This window comes from Chiloscyllium punctatum, chromosome 31, assembly GCF_047496795.1.
Source record: "Chiloscyllium punctatum isolate Juve2018m chromosome 31, sChiPun1.3, whole genome shotgun sequence".
NCBI lineage: Eukaryota > Metazoa > Chordata > Chondrichthyes > Orectolobiformes > Hemiscylliidae > Chiloscyllium > Chiloscyllium punctatum.
Window position 1 is genome coordinate 55,959,846 of NC_092769.1, and position 15,557 is coordinate 55,975,402.

Sequence of the window (15,557 nt, forward strand, 5' to 3'; positions counted from 1 at the left end):
AGTCAATACAACATATTCTTTCTTAACAACACTATCAGGTTGGTGGCAGATTTGATGGATCTCTGGTCATGAAATCCAAGATTCATCTGTTCCTCCACACTATTCAGTATTCTGCCTTTACCCCTGTATTCTGCATTCAAATCTCACCTTCCAAAATGAATCACTTCACACTTTTCCAGATTTGACTTCATCTGCCACTTCTCAGCCCAGCTCTACATCCTATCAATGTCCCATTGCAACCTCCAGCAGACATCCACACTATTCACCACTCCACCAACCCTCGTGTCATTATCAAACTTACTTACCCACTCTTTCACTCACACATCTAAGTCGTTCATAAAATCACAAAGAGCAGAGACATTTTGACCTCTCCCTGCAGAAACCCACTGGTCACTGAGCTCCAGGCTGAATGCTTTCCACCTGTCATCACCCTCTGTCTTCTATGGGCCAGAAATCCTGTATCCAGACAGGCAGGTTTCCCTGCATCCCATGCTCTGTACTTTCTCAATGAGCCATAAATCTGTTTTGTCACATTCTCAAAGGATTCAATAAGATTTGTGAGGCATGACCTGTCCCTTACAAAGCCATGATGACTTCCTCTAATCAAACTATGGTTTTCCAAGGAATCATAAATCCTGTATCTCAGAGTCTCCAATAATCTGCACATCACAGACAGAAGCCTGACAGGTCTGTGATTCCCAGGATTATCTCTATTCCCTTTCTTGAACAACACATGGCTGATTCATCTAACCTGCACATCTTTGGGCTGTGGGTGGAAACCGGAGCACCTGTCGGAAACCCCCGCAGACATGGAGAGAATGTGCAAACTCCACACAGACAGTCGCCTGGGGCTGGAATTGAAATCGCGTCCCTCATGCTGTGAGGCAGCACTACTAACCACTGAGCCACCGTGCTGCCCGATGTAACTCTCTAGAGCCCTGCTTCTGATCCTTGGTTCCTCAAACTTAAGTTAGCTTCCTTCTTCCTCTTGACTAGATGTTCTACATCCCTTGGAATCTTGTCAAATGATTTGCTGAAGTTCATGTAGACAACGCTGACTGCTCTGCCTTCATCTATCTCTTGGTCAACTCCTCGAAGAGTCAATCTGGTTTGTGAAACACTGTTTCCCACTCACAAAGCCATGCTGACTATCTCTAATCAGCCCTTGCCTTTCCAAATATATGTAGCTCCTTTCTCTCAAAATCTCCTCCAACAACGTACCCAGCACTGGCTCACTGGGCTGTGATTTCCTGACTGCTCCCTGCAGACCTTAAGTGACGGAACAGCATTAGCCACCCTCCAGTCTTCCAACACCTCACTGTGTCTGTTGATAATATAAATATCTCTGTTAGGGACACTGTAATCTCGTCCCCAGATTCCCACAATATTCTAGGATCAACCTAATGAGCTATTGAAGATTGATCTACCTTTATTTGTTTTAAGATTCCAGCACTTTTTCTTCTCTGGTGAGGATTCTTTCCAAAACATCACTATTTATTTCCCCAATTTCCTGAGCTTCCATGTCTTTCTCCACAGTAAATTCTGACAACACTATTTTGTCTAATATCTCACCCACCTCCTGATAGTTAAGGTGCCCTATTCTCTACCAAGTTACTCTTTAGCCCTTATTGAAACTTGTGTAAAGGTTTCTGATAATTCAAGTAAACCGTATTCTCGGTACAATCGCTCCTACACCCGTATCTATTCTGCTATTTATATTCACACCAAAAAAAAACAATATCCAACAGGTTCAAAAACACATTCTCTTTTTCTTAAAAGTGTTTCTAAGGGTCCAGTTATTGTTCGTTGACATATCCTTTCAAACATTTTTCAGCTCCCAACCTCCTGTCAGGTTAACACTGTTTGGTTTCAGACTGGCAGCAGAAAGAGTTATGGGAGTTCGTGTTTATCAATCTGAAAAATGTAGCTTACAGGTTCAACAGGTAATAGAGGTTTTGGAAATAAGGAGGGTCGTGGTGACTGAAGGACATTATGGAGATAGGGAGTGTTGTGGGGCCTGAAAGGGGCCAAAGAGATCTGCAGGGCTGTTGGGCCTGAAGGAGGTTGCACAGATGAGGAGGATCATGGGGATTGAAGGAGGTTACTCTGAACGGGAGGGTCATTGGGTCAGGATGAGATTATGGAGATAGGGAGGTTCGTGGGGCTTTTTGGAGGTTATAGAGTTCGGGAGGTTTGTGGGGAATGATTCAGGTTACATGGATAGGAAGAGTCATGGGGACTGAAGGAGTTTATGGAGAGAGGGAGGGCTGTGGGGACTGAAGGAGGTTATATAGATAGTAAGTTTATAGAGAAGCACAGGAAAGAAGAGCAGGTATTGGCCATTTGACCACAGAGTCGGTCCCACCATTCAATATGATCACGACTGATCATCCAACCCAGTACAGTACTCCTGCTTTCACACCTTATTCTGATATTATAGTGACTACTGGCATTTAGTGGTACAGGGGGCTGTAGTAACTGGGACGGGGGATGGGTGGGGGGGTGGTGTCTTACAGAGATAGGGAGGGTTGTGGAATCTGGGACAGGTGACAGATACAGGGTGGGTTTTAGGAATGGGAGGACTTTACAGTGATTTGGAGGAATGCAGGGATGGGCCGTGATAACAACCACAGGGAGGATTTTGGGAGCACGATCTGAGACGGGTACAGCTGAGAACAGAAGTGAGTCAAACAGTCAGGACAGGCAGGGACAAGGTAGGATTAATAAATTAAACTGCATTTATTTCAATGCAAGGGGTCTAACAGGGAAGGCAGATTAACTCAGGGCCTGGTTAGGAACATGGGACTGGGATCTCATAGCAATTACAGAAACATGGCTCAGGGATGGGCAGGACTGGCAGCTTAATGTTCCAGGATACAAATGCTACAGGAAGGATAGAAAGGGAGGCAAGAGAGAAGGGGAGTGGCATTTTTGATAAGGGATAGCATTACAGCTGTGCTGAGGAAGGATATTCCCAGAAATACATCCAGCAAAGTTATTTGGGTGGAACTGAGAGATAAGAAAGGTATGATCAGCTTATTAGGATTGTATTACAGACCCCCCAATAGTCAAAAGGAAATTGCCAAACAAACTTGTAAGGAGATCGCAGCTATCTGTAAGAATAATAGGGTAGGTATGGTAGGGGATTTTAACTTTCCAATCATTGACTGGGACTGCCATAGTGTTAAAGGTTTAGATGGAGAGGAATTTCTTAAGTGTGTACAAGACAATTTTCTTATTCAGTATGTGGATGTACCTGCTAGAGAAGGTGCAAAACTTGACCTACTCTTGGGAAATAAGGCAGGACAGGTGACTGAGGGGTCAGTGGGGGAAGCTCTTTGAGGCCAGCGACCATAATTCTATTTGTTTTAAAATAGTGATGGAAAAGAATAGACCAGATCTAAAAGTTGATGTTCTAAATTGGAGAAAGACCAATTTTGACGGTATAAGGCAAGAACTTTTGAAAGCTGATTGGAGGAAGATGTTCGCAGCTAAAGGGACGGCTGGAAAATGGGAAGCCTTCAGAAATGAGATAATGAGAATCCAGAGAAAGCATATTCCTGTCAGGGTGAAATGGAAGGCTGGTAATTATTGGGAATTCTGGATGACTAAAGAAATTGAGTGTTTGGTTCAGAAAAAGCAGGAAGCATATGTCAGGTATAGACAGAGTAGATCGAGTAAATCCTTAGAAGAGTATAAAGGAAGTAGGAGTATACTTAAGAGGGAAATCAGGAGGGCAAAACGCGGACATGAGATTGGTCTGACAAAGAGAATTAAGAAGAATGCAAAGGGTTTTTACTAATATATAAAGGAAAAAAGGGTAACTAGGGAGAGAACAGGGCCCCACAAAGATCAGCAAGGCAGCCTTCGTGTGGAGCCGCAGAAAATGGGGAAGATACTAAATAAATATTTTGCATCAGTATTTACTGTGGAAATGCATATGGAAGATATAAACTGTAGGGAAATCGATGATGACATCTTGCAAAACGTCCAGATTACAGAGGAGGAAGTGCTGGATGTCTTGAAATGGTAAAAGGTGAATAAACCCCCAGGAACTGATCAGGTGTACCCGAGAACTCTGTGGGAAGGTGGAGAAGTGATTGCTGGGCCTCTTGCTGAGACATTTGTATCATCAATAATCACAGGTGAGGTGCCAGAAGACTGGAGGTTGGCAAAAGTGGTGCTACTGTTTAAGAAGGATGGTAAAGTCAAGCGATGGAACTATAGACCGGTGAGCCTGAACTCAGTGGTGGGCAAGTTGTTGGAGGGAATCCTGAGGGACAAAATGCACATGTATTTGTAAAGGCAAGGACTGATTAGGAATGGCTTTGTGCGTGGGAAATCATGTCTCATAAACTTGATTGAGTTTTTTGAAGAAGTAACAAAGAATATTGAGGAGGGCAGAGTGATAGATGTGATCTATATGAACTTCAGTGAGGCATTCGACAAGGTCCCCCATGGGAGGCTGATTAGCAAGAATAGATCTCATGGAATACAGGGAGAACTAGCCATTTGGATACAGAACTGGCTCAAAGGTAAAAGACAGAGTGGTGGTGGAGGGCTGTTTTTCAGACTGGAGGCCTGCGACCAGTGCAGTGCCACAAGGATCAGTGCTGGGCCCTTTACTTTTTGTCATTTATAAATGATTTGGATGCGAGCATAAGAGGTATAGTTAGTATGTTTATAAATGACACCAAAATTGGAGGTGTAGTGGACAGCGAAGAGGGTTACACCAGGATATGGACGAGATGGGACAATGGGCAAACTGGCAGATGGAGTTTAATTCAGATAAATGCGATGTGCGGCATTTTGGGAAAGCAAGTCTTAGCAGGACATATACACGTAATGGAAAAGTCCTAGGGAATGTTGCTGACCAAAGAGACCTTGGAGTGCAAGTTCATAGCTCCTTGAAAGTAGAGTCGCAGGTAGATAGGATAGTGAAGGCGGCATTTGGTATGCTTTCCTTTATTGGTCAGAGTATTAAGTACAGGAGATGGGAGGTCATGTTGTGGCTGTACAGCACAATGGTTTGGCCACTGTTGGAATATTTTGTGCAATTCCGGTCTCCTTCCTATCGGAAGAATTGTTGTGAAACTTGAAACGGTTCAGAAAAGATTTACAATGATGTTGCCAGGATTGGAGGATTTGAGCTAAAGGGAGAGGCTGAACAGGCTGGGGCAGTTTTCCCTGGAGTTCGGAGGCTGAGGGGTGACCTTATAGAGGTTTACAAAATTATGAGGGGCATGGATAGGACAGGATAAATAGACAAAGTATTTGCCCTGGGGTCAGGGAGTCCAGAACTCGAGGGCATAGGTTTAGGGCGAGAGACTTAGTCCTATAAAAGAGACCTAAGGGGCAACTTTTTCACGCAGAGGGTGGTACGTGTATGGAATGAGCTGCCAGAGGATGTGGTGGAGGATGGTTCAATTGCAACATTTAAGAGGCATTTGGATGGGTATATGAATGGGAAGGGTTTGGAGGAATATGGGCCGGGTGCTGGCAGGTGGGACTTGATTGGGTTGGGATATCTGGTCGGCATGAACGGGTTGGACTGAAGTGTCTGTTTCCATGCTGTACACCTCTATGACTCCATCACTCATGGAGGTTATAGAAATAAACTGTGTGGTCGCGTCTGGAGGAGATTAAAGGTATAAAGTTAGTTACCGAAGGAAATTACATCAATCGGGACCAGGAGAGTTTACAGAGACTGAGTGCGTTTTAGAGACAGGAAGAGTTCATAGTCATCATTAGAAATGGAGAAACTAATTTATGAGAGAAGCAGGGTCACTCTGCTTTGTGCCCAGAGACAAGAAGGAGTCTAACAGCTGGAGGAGGTTACTAATGTACAGAGCTTTTTTGTTGTCATGACGGGAAGGTTACAGAGATCATGAAGGTCATAGGAGATCAAAAAAAGTCACAAAGACAGGGAGGTTTTTCAGATCTGGAAAGGACTACACTGAACAGGATGGCTTAAGGAACTGAAGAGATGGTTTTTCTTCAGTTAAGGAGAGATGTGACAGAACCCGGGATTAAAGGCAAAGGCAGAAACTTGGAGAGTTTTACTGATATGAGGAGCTTACAGGGATAAGCAGGATTGTAGGGGCTGATAGAGATAGAGATCGATGAAACAGACAGTGGAGAAATTGACAGACATAGGGAGGGTTCTGTGGAACAGATGAATTTACAGACAAGATGGTGATCATGAAGCCTGAGAATTTTCTCATGTTCCTTGCCCAGCATTGTTCCGACATCATGCCCTCAGGGTCTGAATTAAAGTCCACTAACTCCTCCCTGTGCTGTTTACTGTGAGTGATCTTATCGGGTGCAGGACTTACTGAAGGCTCCAGATCTCACTCTCCATCTCTCTCTGGCTGACCAACTGTCTTCAATGTGGTGATGGACGAGATAGGAGTTGGGAATTCTGGAGTCAGGGATATCAGGAATACCTACAGGAGACAGAATGGGAAATTAGACTAATGCAATGAAGGTTACACATGGAGAATGGCACTGAGTCCCATGGAGATCTGGAAATTCCCAGTCTCCATCCGTGGCCTGTGCAGTTGCTTCCCTCTGGAGTGGAGAATGCTGTTGGCTCAGGATCTGGAGTAGCTGCAAGAGTGAGAGACACTGACAGAGGCAGCAATTAGACCCACACAGTGAGGGCAACCACATGGAGAGAGACAGTGTGATAACAGCAGAGTGCAGGAATGTATCAGGATCACACAATGGTATCATCAGAAGTGGTTCTGACCAGTGAGCACTGCTACCAGTACTCAGGGAGGACTGAGCTATTTTATTGGGAGAGGCTCCTCTGGTACCAGGATTGTGCTATAAATGGACACAGATGAGGAGGGGGACAGGTCTGAGGTGAATGGAAATTCCCAGGTCCAAAGATAAAGGTTGAATAATTGGAACACCATGGAGATGTGGATGAAGGCCAAAAGAAAGAAACAGTAAGGGACTGAGTTTAATAAAAATACGACATTGTCAAACAGATTTGTGACGGGAAATTATTGGTTAAAATAAAGTAAATGCCAGTTCCACCCCTCACAATTCCTCATACACCACAAGTGACATCACTTCCGCCTCTCACATCATCACTGATGTCACACACCCAATGACTTCCACACGCCCCCACTGCCGAGTTTGCCACCACTCCCGCCCCCACTAACGCCACTCATCTGCATTCTGCTGATACCCCCCCAGGTCCCACCGTCACCATCCCTGCCCCCCAGAACCCTGAGGGGAACCCCACCCCTGCTCATGACTCCATCCCCATTCCCCCTAACACCACACCCACTCCAGTTACAGGCTCCGTCGCCTCCCCCAGCTCCACACCTACACTTGGTCCCAGCTCCCAGTCCTGCCGAGTTTTCACCATTCCCCCAGACCTCCCCCTCACTGAGGACGAATGATCAGTCCTCAGCAAAGGCCTCACCTTTATCCCCCTCCGTTCATGCATCAATGAATTTAATACACGCTGTGACATCGAACACTTCTTCCACCACCTCCGCCTCAGAGCTTACTTTTACAATGAAGACTCCCGCCTATTTTCTGAGGACCCCTTTGCCGGCCTCCAATACACTCCATCCACCTGGACACCCCGCGCTGGTCTATTACCTGCCTTCGATTTCTTCATTTCCAACTTCCACTGAGACATTAACTGCCTCAACCTATCTCCCCCCTCCCCCACTCCAACCTCTTACCCTCACAACGTGCAGCCCTCTACTTCCTCTGCTCCAATACCAACCTCACCATCAAACCAGCAGATAAAGGGGGTGCAGTGGTAGTCTGGTGCACTGACCTCGACACCACTGAAGCCATGATGCCAACTCAAAGACACCTCCTCCTACCAGCCCCTCTACCATGACCTACCTCCCATCACCAAACAGTCATCTCCCAGACCATATTGAACCTCATCACATCAAGAGGAGATCTCCCACCCACAGCTTCTACCCTCATTGTCCGGGATCCCCCACTGTCCGGTTCTACCTCCTTCCAAGATCCACAAGCCTGACCACCCTGGCCGACCCATTGTCTCAGCATGCTCATACCCCACCGAACTCATGTCTGCCTACCTCGACATTGTCTTATCCCCCAGTCCAGGAACTACCCACAATCATTCTAGACCCCACTCACAGCCTCCACTCCTCCAAGACTTCCGTTTCCCCAGCCCCCAATGCCTCATCTTCACAATGGATATCCAATCCCTCTACACCTCCATCCACCATGACCAGGACTTCCAAGCCCTCCGTTTCTTCCTCTCCTGATGTCCCTAACAGTACCCTTCCACCAATACTCTCATTCGTTTGGCTGAACTTGTCCTCACCCTTAACAATTTTTCCTTCAAATCCTCCCACTTCCTCCAGACCAAAGGGGTAGCCATGGGAACACGTATGGGCCCCAGCTATGCCTGTCTCTTTGTTGGCTCCGTAGAAAAGTCCATCTTCCGTAGTTACAATGGCACCACTCCCCACGTCTTCCTCCGCTACATTGATGACTGCATTGGCACCACATCGTGCTCCCACGAGGAGTTTGAGCAATTCATCAACTTCACCAACACATTCCACCCTGACCTTAAATTTATCTGGACCATCTCTGATACCTCCCTCCCCTTCCTGGACCTCTCCATCCCCATTAATGACAACCAACTTGACACCGACATTTTTTACAAACCTACCGACAGCTACCTAGTTTACACATCTTCCCACCCTACCGCCTGCAAAATTCCCAACTCCTATTCCCAATTCCTCCGTCTCTGCTGTACCTGCTCCCAGGAGGGCCAGTTCCACAACAGAACACACCAGATAGCCTCCTTCCTTCGAGATCGGAATTTTCTTTCCCACGTGGTAAAAGATGCCCTCCAATGCATCTCGTCCACATCCCGCACCTCCGCCTTCAAACCCCACCCCTCCAACCGTAACAAGGACAGAACGCCCCTGGTGCTAACCTTCCACCCTACCAACCTTCGCATAAACCAAATCATCTGCCGCCATTTCCGCCCCCTCCAAACGGACCCCACCACCAGGGATATATTTAGCTCCCCACCCCTCTCCACTTTCCGCAAAGACCATTCCCTTCTTGACTACCTGGTCAGTTCCACACCCCCCAAAAACCCAGCCTCCCTTCCTGACAACTTCTCCTGCCACTGCAGGAATTGCAAAACCTTCGCCCACACCTCCCCCTCACCACCATCCAAGGCCCCAAAGGATCCTTCCACATCCAAAGTTTTACCTGCACATCCACCAATATCATTTATTGTATCCGTTGCTCCCGATGCGGTCTCCTCTACATTGGGGAGACTGGACACCTCCTAGCAGAGCACTTTAGGGAACATCTCTGGTACACCCGCACCAATCAACCCCACCGCCCTGTGACCCTTCATTTCAACTCCCCTTCCCACCCTGCCGAGGACAAGCAGGCTCTGGGCTTCCTCCACCGCCACTTGCTCACCACCCGAAACCTGGAAGAAGAATGCCTCACCTTCAGCCTCGGAACACTTCAACCCCAGGGCACCAATGTGGAATTCACCAGTTTCCTCATTTCCCCTTCCCCCATCTCACCCCACCTCCAGCCTTCCAGCTCAGCCCCGCCCTCATGACCTGTCCTAACGGCCTATCTCCCTTCCCACCTATCCACTCCACCCTCCTCTCTGACCTATCACCCCCATCCCCACCCCCATTCACCCATTGTGCTCTTTGCTACCTTCCCCCATCCTCCACTCTGACCTATCACCTACTTCTCCACCCCATTCACCTATTGTGCTCTATGCTACTTTCTCCCCATCCCCACCCCCCTCTCATTTATCTCCCCACTCTGCAGGCTCCTGGCCTCTGTTCCTGATGAAGGGCTTTTGCCCGAAACATCGATTTTCCTGCTCCTCGGATGCTGCCTGACCTGCCGTGCTTTTCCAGCACCACTCTAATCTAGACTCAGGTTTCCAGCATCTGCAGTCCTTGTTTTTACCTTATTGGAGGAGGAGACTACCGAGATAGGGGGGGGGGGGGTTAAACTAACTCTGCAGGGGCATGGGAACCCAGACTGTAGCTTTAGGGTGCAGGACCTGGAGTGTAGGGAGGTTAGGAATATGGCATCAATCTTAAAGGAGGGTGCCTGTAAACAGAAGAGTGGCTTGAAGTGTGTAGACTTTAATGCCAGAAGTATACGAAATAAGGTAGGTGAACTTGCAGCGTGGGTTGGTACCTGGGACTTCGATGTTGTGGCTATTACGGAGACGTGGCTAGATCAGGGACAGGATTGGCTGTTGCAGGTTCCAGGGTTTAAATGTTTTAGTAGAGTCAGAGGTGGGGGTAAAAGAGGGGGGGGGGTGTGGCTTTGCTTGTTAAAGATAGTATTACAGCGGTGGAAAGGAAGATGGACGAAGATTTGCCATCTGAGGTAGTTTGGGTTGAGGTTAGGAATAGGAGAGGTGAGGTCACCCTGTTAGGAGTCTTTTACAGGCCTCCTAATAGTCCTAGAATCGTTGAAGAAAGGATTGCGAAGATGATTCAGGAGAAGAGTGACAGTAATAGGGTGATTGTTATGGGAGACTTTAACTTTCCTGATATTGATTGGGAAAGCTATAGCTCAAGTTCGTTAGATGGGTCAGTATTTGTGCAATGTGTGCAGGAGAGTTTCCTGACACAATATGTAGATAAGCCAACAAGAGGTGAGGCCATACTGGATTTAGTTCTGGGTAACGAATCAGGCCAGGTATTAGAACTAGAGGTAGGTGAGCACTTTGGGGACAGTGACTACAATTCGGTGATTTTTACTCTAGTGATGGAGAGGGATAAGTGTGTACTACAGGGCAAGAGTTATAGCTGGGGGCAGGGAAATTATGATGCGGTGAGGCTGGACTTAGGATGTGTGGATTGGAAAAGTAGATTCCAAGGCAAGAGCGTAATTGATATGTGGAACTTGTTGAAGGAGCAACTATTGAGTGTCCTTGATAAGTACGTACCTATCAGGCAGGGAGGAAAGGGTCGTGTGAGGGAGCCGTGGTTTAATAAGGAGTTGGAATCCCTTGTTAAATGGAAGAGGGCGGCCTTTGTAAAGATGAGGTGTGAAGGTTCAATAGGGGCAATTGAGAGTTATAAGGTAGCCCGGAAGGACCTGAAGAGAGAGCTAAGAGCAGCAAGGAGGGGACATGAAAGGTCCTTAGTTGGTAGGATTAGGGAAAACCCTAAGGCTTTCTATAGGTATGTTAGGAATAAAAGAATGACTAGGGAAGGAATAGGTCCAATCAAGGAGAGTAATGGGAAGTTGCGTGTGGAGGCTGAAGAGATTGGGGAGGCACTGAATGAATACTTTTCGTCAGTATTCACTCAGGAACAGGACATTGTTGTCGATATGAATACTGAGGCACGAATAAGTAGAATGGATGGCTTTGAGATATGTAGAGAAGAGGAGTTGGAAATTCTGGCAAGGGTGAAAATAGATAAGTACCCTGGGCCTGATGGCATTTATCCTAGGATTCTCTGGGAAGCAAGGGAGGAGATTGCAGAGCCATTGGCCTTGATTTTTGTGTCCTCTTTGTCTACAGGAGTAGTGCCAGAGGACTGGAGGCTAGCAAACGTGGTTCCCTTGTTCAAGAAGGGGAGTAGGGATAATCCTAGTAACTATAGGCCAGTGAGTCTCACTTCTGTTGTGGGCAAAGTCTTAGAGAGAATTGTAAGGGATAGGATTTATGCACATCTGGATAAGAATGATGTGATCAAGGATAGTCAGCATGGTTTTGTGAAGGGCAGGTCGTGCCTCACAAACCTTATTGAATTCTTTGAGAAGGTGATTAAGGAGGTAGATGAGGGGAAAGCGGTAGATGTGGTATATATGGATTTTAGTAAGGCGTTTGATAAGGTCCCCCATGGTAGGCTACTGCAGAAAATACAGAGATATGGCATTGAGGGTGAGTTGGAGGTTTGGATTAGGAATTGGCTGGCTGGAAGAAGACAGAGGGTAGTAGTTGATGGTCAAGGTTCATCTTGGAGTGCCGTCACTAGCGGTGTTCCGCAAGGATCTGTTTTGGGACCATTGCTGTTTGTCATTTTTATAAATGACCTGGAGGAAGGGTTAGAAGGTTGGGTGAGCAAGTTTGCGGATGATACGAAAGTCGGAGGAGTTGTAGACAGTGAGGAAGGATGTGGCAGGTTACAGCGGGATATAGAGAAGCTGCAGAGCTGGGCAGAAAGGTGGCAAATGGAGTTCAATGTAGCTAAGTGTGAGGTGATTCACTTTGGTAAGAGTAATAAAAAGATGGGGTACTGGGCTAATGGTCGGATACTTGGTCGTGTGGAAGAGCAGGTTCCACCCAGGTAAATAGTGCAGTGAAGAAGGCATATGGCGTACTGGCTTTTATTGGTAGAGGAATTGAGTTCCAGAGTCCTGAGGTCATGCTGCAGTTGTATAAGACTCTGGTACGGCCGCATCTGGAATATTGTGTGCAGTTTTGGTCGCCATACTATAGGAAGGATGTGGAGGCACTGGAAAGGGTGCAGAGGAAGTTTACCAGGATGTTGCCTGGTATGGTAGGAAGATCCTATGAGGAAAGGCTGAGGCACTTGGGGTTGTTTTCATTGGAGAAAAGAAGGTTTAGGGGTGACTTGATAGAGGTGTACAAGATGATTAGGGGGTTAGATAGGGTTGACAGTGAGAACCTTTTTCCACGTATGGAGACAGCTATTACAAGGGGGCATAGCTTTAAATTAAGGGGGGGTAGATATAGGACTGATGTTAGGGGTAGGTTCTTCACTCAGCGAGTCGTAAGTTCATGGAATGCCCTGCCAGTAGCAGTAGTGGACTCTCCCTGTTTAAGGGTATTTAAGCGGGCATTGGAGAGGTATATGGAGGATAGTGGGTTAGTGTAGGTTAGGTGGGCTTTGATCGGCGCAACATCGAGGGCCGAAGGGCCTGTACTGCGCTGTATTCTTCTATGTTCTATGTTCTACAAGGCATGTTGTAGACACTGAACCATGTTACAGGGATAGGGATGGTAGTCTGGAATGCAGTACATTTCAAATATATGGAGGGACTATCGGGAAGGGAGGAGGTTACAGCGATAGGATCTATTATAGGAATTAAAAATTATTAAAGACACTGGACCACAAGACATGCCATAGATACACTGTTGTAGAGTAGTGAGTTTCAATATAACAGAACTTACATTGGGGTGGTGATTGAGCCTGGGGTGTGTGTTCTGTGCTCCCCTCCAGCACTGTATCTATGTCATGTTGTGTTAACAGATGTTTGGAGCCCTCTAATTGTTCTTTGCTCTGTGCACTGTGGGTGACCTTACCTCACTACAGGACTTATTGAAGGCTCCAGATCTCCTTTCCCTTTGTCTCTCTCTGGCAGACCAACTGCGTTCAATGAGGTGATGGACGATCCACCCAGCAGCTGGGAAGGCTATTGAGTCAGGACTTTCCTGAGAACCTACAGGAGACAGAGAAATAGACAGAATGGGAAATTAAACAGATGCAGTGAGGGTTACACATGGAGAGTCCCACAGAGATCTGGAAAATGGAGCGATATTAAGTAATAGTCCCAGATTGCTGGAAGATGTCAGGATCACACAGTCATGTTGGAAGAATGGGTTTAGCTTCATGATGCCCTGGTATCAGTGCTCAGGGATGAGCACCCAGTGAGCAGGTGAAGTAATGGCCGAGTGGTATTATTGCGAGAGAATGTATCCAAAACCTCAGCTAATGTTCAGGGGAGGCAGGATTGAATCCCGCCATCTGAAAAGGAGACATTTGAAATCAATAATTTTAAAATTAATAATTAACAATCCACAAATAAGTATGAAGCCATTACTGATGTACAACAAATCCAAACACTTATCCTTTAGAGAAGGACATCTGCCCATCCTCACCTGGTCTGTACGACATCCCCACAGCAAAGTGTTTGCCTCTCAATTACCCTCTGAAATGGCCGAGCAAGTTATTCTGTTCAAGGGCTTCTGGGACTGGGCAAGAAAGGCTGGTTAGCCAGAGACTCACACATCCCATACCTGATTTTTAAAAAAAATCTATTAGAATGGTCCCCCTGGAACTGTGCTGGGAGCAGTGTCCTGACCAATCATGTCAGTAGGTTTATGGACAGGGCTTTAAACTGACAGAGAGGATGCAGGTGAAAGGAGCTTTCAAATCCAAAGGGAAAAGGCGAAGCAATGGAACAGCATGGGAATGTGGCTGAAGACAAGCAGAAAGGAACAGGGAGGGACAGAGTTTAACTAAAATTGTACATCAGCAAATAGATTGGTGACAGAATATTGTGGAAGAGAGTATATTATTTTTTTTTGAATGGACAATGTTGCTGCAATAAGGTTGATGGATTTGTGACACAGAGATAAAAGAGATTTCGACACCAGGGAGACACGGATACAGGGTGAACAAAATATTCAGTGGTTCACAATCTTGTGCAAACTCAGGCAAAATGGGCAATGCTAACAATAATGGATAACGAAGGCATTACAGAGAAAGCATTTGGCCTCAGATCATGAAGTAGAGTCAGTCTGAATGTAAATTCTGACTACTACTTGCCAAGGACACAAGCAGCAGAACAGTTTTAGTCACCAAACAGCATTCCATTGCTCATCACTTCATTAAACAGGAACTCATTGGAATTTTTTTAACAAAGGCATTGTGATAATTTTGGAAAATTTCAATATTTGTATAATCTGGGACATTCACACGGACAACATTGATATTGGAAGAGGAGTTCAGTTAATTTTTTTTTCAGTGTTTCTTTGAAAAACACATTGTGGAACTGTAAAGGGACATAACTATCGCAGAGCGACTGTATAATGAAACTTAGTGAATGAGTCATGTCACCTGCAGAGATCTTTCGGGAAATTGTGATAAAGTGCAGTTTAAAGAAATATAAAGTTTTAAAGTGAATCACAGAAAGGACAAGCTACAGCTAGAAACAAAAATAGCCAATTACATGGGTTTGAGAGGAGAACTGACCAAGGTATGAACAGTGGAAAACATTTGAAGGAACAGTATAAAACACTCAACAAAAGGACATTCAATTGAAACAGTGAAAACCTCAGCAAGAAATTCCCACTGATCCCTCACTCAGGACAAAAGCGATCATACTCGATTATGAGGGTGAGAAGATCACCAAAAAGTACTTAAAATCCTGAAGTGAGAGAGTGTTTTAGGAGTAAATGTTAATGGATTACAATGGGTCTGCTCGCAAGGGGAGGGCTGTGGGAAGGGGAACCACGGTCAGGGTTCATTGACACGATAGGAACAGGGAGAGGTGAAGGTGCTGGAGGTGGTGAGGGTGTTACAAAGCCAGGACGGATCGCTGAAGCCATATTGATGTGGGTCTGGAGTCACATGTCGGCCAGACCAGTTTAGAATGTCAGATGAGGTTAGTGAACTAGATGACTTCTTCCTACTGATCAACAATGTTTTATGGTGGCCCCACCAATGTCTTTTACAGATACAACATGACATCCCAACTCTTACTCTTAATGCCCTCCCCAATGAAGGTAACCATCCCAAACACCTGCTTCACCAGCCTGTCTACCTGTGACACCACATTCAAAG

General features: G+C 46.2%; 1 long non-coding RNA gene across 1 annotated transcript in view; it reads right to left on the reverse strand.

Annotated features, from left to right (window-relative positions):
- LOC140456834 (uncharacterized) overlaps positions 1-15,557 on the reverse strand; it is a 51,386-nt gene that overhangs the window by 18,581 nt on the left and 17,248 nt on the right. Inside the window, exon 2 of the long non-coding RNA XR_011953172.1 lies at positions 13,295-13,431. This is a non-coding gene — a long non-coding RNA (uncharacterized lncRNA). The remainder of the gene's footprint in view (positions 1-13,294; positions 13,432-15,557) is intronic.